Below are 4,017 nucleotides of genomic sequence, written 5' to 3'. Positions count from 1 at the left end.
AAACCCTCCACCAATCAGTTCTAACTAGAAAATACTATCATTTTTCTGTTTTTCTTTAAGCATTTGCTCCTATTCCATGAATGATCCTAAAAATAACCTCACACTTTTGAATTAACGCTTAAAAACACCATGAAGGATGATGTCTCTTTGTTATCCCCACTTTATAGACGAGGAAGCAGGCACAGTAACTTGCTCGCCGTTACTGAGCTAATAAGAAGCAGAGTAAAAATCCCAAACAAGGCTGCAGGGCCACTTCCACTGGCACAGGCCTGTCCCGATAAGAGCCCACGCTTGGTTTCATTTCCGGCGGTCACTGTCTGGAAGTTCTCCACTTTTCTGAACATGGAGCCCCGTGTTTTCACTGCATTGGGGGTTGCCACAAATCATGTGGCTTGTCCTGCCAGGCATTATGACTCCAAACTTTGTGCTCTTCACTACTGCATCTTGTTCTTTTTGTTCTACAAGAGTTAAGATTTTAGTCAAAAGCTGCACTTGGAACCAATATTTTGAAACTAAGAATTGAAGACTAGCCGCAATAGATTAGACAGACCATTCTGGCTCCGAGTAAGTATCCTGGAAGCAGGCACTAGCGTCCCTGGGTAGCACCAGTGATTAACACACTGGGTTGCTAGCCAAGAGACTGGTGAGTCAAGTCCACCCACACATGCCTTCAAAGAAAGGCCCGGTGATCGGAAAACTCAGCCACTGAAACCCTACAGAGCACATTTCCACTCTGACACGTATGGGAACAGCAGAGTCAGAACCCACTTTGACAGCAACCGGTTAACCAGGCATTCAGAAATTCATAGCAACATTCTCTGAGCTATTTTACAAAACAGACCCACGTTAGGATTACCTTTCATTATCTCAACCCTTCCTAAAACATTAACATTCAACCAGTGCCCAACTAATAATATACTTGGCAAGTTACAAAGTAAGATGATTTTGATACCAAATTTCAAAGGATTTTAGAAAGAACTCAATAGGCAACTTTGTTTGGTTTATGAAAAAATATTGTACTATTGCATCTTAAGGTAACACAGGTACTGAAAACTATCCATATGTAGACAAAGAAGAATTTGCTGGAAAATATCAGTAAATGAAATTGCACACTTGTCTGAGCTCATACATTATCATCGGGCCCTCAAAAATGCTTTTAGATTATTAATTTGAAAAAACCCTAAGTTATTGCTTAGTGGATGTGGAATTTCTACCTGAGGTGATGAAAACATTATGGAACTAGACAGTGATGATGGCAGCCCAACATTGCCAAAGCAACTAATTCCACTGAATTATACACTTAAATATGACTAAAGTGGCAATATTTTATTATCACAAGATTTAAAAAAAGTAAATCCTATCACTCTTTAGATATTCTCACAAACCTTCCATTTACCTGTTAAATTAGCATGCACTTATAAGACCTATTGATGTCTAACCACACCCCCAAACCTACTGAATGAATATAAAATAATTCCCAAAAGAAGGGATAAAAATAAGACTCCCCAACTACAACAAGTGATGTCACAAAACACACACATTGAACACAGTTTTCCCGAGATCACATCAGATTTTCATCATTTGGCTACTCTTTACACGAAATGTCAACATTCCAGTTTCCTGCTGGCCCAGGAAAGGAGTAGTGGTGGGTCATGCGCTGGACTGCTAACTGCAAGGTCGGCAGTTCACATCCACCAGCTGCTTCAAGGCAGAAAGATAAGGCTGGCTGCTCTTGAGAAAACCCTACAGAGGATCAACTGTGAATTGGAATCAACTCAATGGCAGTTTTAAATTTTTTTATCCAGATTAGAAGGTGGCCTGGTAGCACTCCAGGTGGTTGAGCACTCCAGTACTAAATGAAAGTATGGGCAGTTCAAACCCATTATCAGATTCTCTGGCGAAAAATAAGGCAGCCTGATTCCCCACTGGGAAGTCCTGGAAACCTGATGGGGCACATCTACCTTGTCCTATAGGTTCCTGTGAGTCAGACTGGATTCAACAGCGATTGGTTCGGTTTGGTTTGCTTTACAGCAGATTATTATTCAAACAGAGGAAGATCTGTTGGTAGAAGCAAGCAATGGAGAGCAACATGTATTAGACACAGGGCAGAAGATTTAAAAAGACAATCTAAAAATGTAACATGATCCTAAAGTCAAAGTTAAACTGTCATGTATCTCTAGGACTGAGTATCACTACATTGGTTCAGTCCTTGGTGAACAGGGTAAAGGGGGACAGGCTGACACCCACTCACTGGCATCGAGTCAATTCTCACTCACAGTGACCCTACAGGACACAGTAGAACTGTCCCTGTGGGTTGATGAGATTGTAAATTCTCATGGAGGTAAGAAGCCTCATCTTTCTCCCACAGAGCAACTGCTGGTTTTGAACTGTTGATCTTTCAGTTAGCAGGCAATTACATAAACACTATACCACCAGGACTTCTTGGGTTGACTCTAGGGCTATCCATGTACTTTTATTTTATAACAAGTTTAATAGTGATCTAAAATGTTAACCTAAGAAACGTCATATGCTGATTAGTTAAAAGTCTTGGCCATAGTTGTTAAATCGTGCATTTACATGTCACTTTAGAATTTTCAAGTTACAATCTACTCAATATCACTATCACTGCTATGGAGTCGATGCCAACTCATAGTGACCACAGCGGGGTTCCCGAGACTGTACATCTTTACGGGACCAGGCAGCCTCATCTCTCTCCCGGGGAGCGTTTTGCGGTTAGCAGCCCCGTGCTCAAGCCACTGCGCCACCAGGGCTCCTTGTTCCTTACCATCTAGGCCTTCCTTCTGGGAAGTCGGATCATGAAGAAATGTCACGACTTTTGCTTACCCAGCACTAGTATCGTCCTCTCTTTTCCCATCGTCTTCAATCCTAGACGCCATAGATGCACGTTTTCCGGTCCCCATCAGCATACAGGTAGCTCTGTCGCTCCCATCTAACACGCGTCAGCGTGTACTACCTAAGCAGAATTCATCTAAATGGTTCTTGAGAGTCCATGCTAGGATCCCTTAATGAATGGATATCCTACCTACAAGAATCCCACCATCGCCTGTTCAATTTTTGCTCGGATTTCTAAGAGTTGGGCTTACATAAACATACGCTCCCAGAACCGAAACCACAGCCCTCGCGGCTACCTAGGGGCAGGAGCCTGCGGGGATAAAAACAGACAAAGGTGGTTCCTCCCACCCTCCCTCCAGTAAAAGCCGCCGTCCAGTCCCGTGCCCGCGGCAGGGTGCTACTCAGAACAGCGCCTCCCTGCCGGGAGACCGGGCACAGCGAGCACCGTCTCCATCCTCCAGCCAAAGCCCGGGTAAGCATGAATTGAACCTCCAGGACACGACCCTGCACCTTTCACCTTTGCCCTAGGCGCCAGTTTCCTCAACTTGCCCGCAGCCGCGGCGCTCCGCACCCCGGTCCCCAGAGCTGGCGCAAACACACGCCTGGCTCCCGCCGAGCCCGCCCGGGGCCAGCGCGCCTCGCCAAAGGGCAGCAGACACACCTGTGTGCCAACTAACTGCAGGCCCCACGAGGGACCCGCCCCAGGACCCTCCGCGCCCCGGACCCACCTCCTCGCCCTCACAGGCCGCCCAGCCGGCGATCCTCTCCAGGCCCGCGGGACCCCAACCTCGCGGCGTGCACCGTACCGGATCCGGATCCGGCTCCGCCGCCAGCTCCTCCTTCTCCTCCTCCTCCCACCGCGCCACTGGGACCGCCACGGTCCCGGGGACGAGCCGCTGCCAGACGTGGCAGCGCGACGCCTGCACGCCGCCCAGCCGGCTGACGCACGGCCGCGCGCGGGGGCGGGGCCCACCCCGTGGGTCGCGGCCTCGGCCACAGGGGGCGGGGCCGCGCACGTCAGCGGGCGGCGTGGCGGCCCACACGCCGCGGGAAGGGCCTGCTTCAGCTGGTGCTGTACCACGTGGCCTCCCGCTCGGTGTCAGGCTTGAAAAGCCCGCTTGGGAGTCAGCTCGCTCAAGGTAAGTGATGAACGCAACGTGGAAA

General features: G+C 48.5%; 1 protein-coding gene across 4 annotated transcripts in view; it reads right to left on the bottom strand.

The window, feature by feature from the left end:
- GNPNAT1 (glucosamine-phosphate N-acetyltransferase 1) overlaps window positions 1-3,716 on the bottom strand; it is a 17,801-nt gene extending 14,085 nt beyond the window's left edge. For 2 of the 4 annotated variants that reach the window (XM_004698591.2, XM_045287762.1), the window contains exon 1: window positions 3,582-3,663. The gene's annotated coding sequence lies outside the window, so the exon portion shown is untranslated. Of the gene's footprint in view, window positions 1-1,961; window positions 2,082-3,581 lie in introns of those variants that run through there. The other 2 variants (XM_045287761.1, XM_045287760.1) reach the window with 2 other exon arrangements.
- Between the last annotated feature and the right edge of the window lie 301 nt (window positions 3,717-4,017).

This window comes from Echinops telfairi, unplaced genomic scaffold, assembly GCF_000313985.2.
Source record: "Echinops telfairi isolate 266 unplaced genomic scaffold, ASM31398v2 ScPeMD7_18;HRSCAF=68, whole genome shotgun sequence".
Classification (NCBI taxonomy): Eukaryota; Metazoa; Chordata; class Mammalia; order Afrosoricida; family Tenrecidae; genus Echinops; species Echinops telfairi.
The sequence above is the reverse complement of the archived record's forward strand: the minus strand, read 5'-3'. Positions and strand labels throughout refer to the sequence as shown.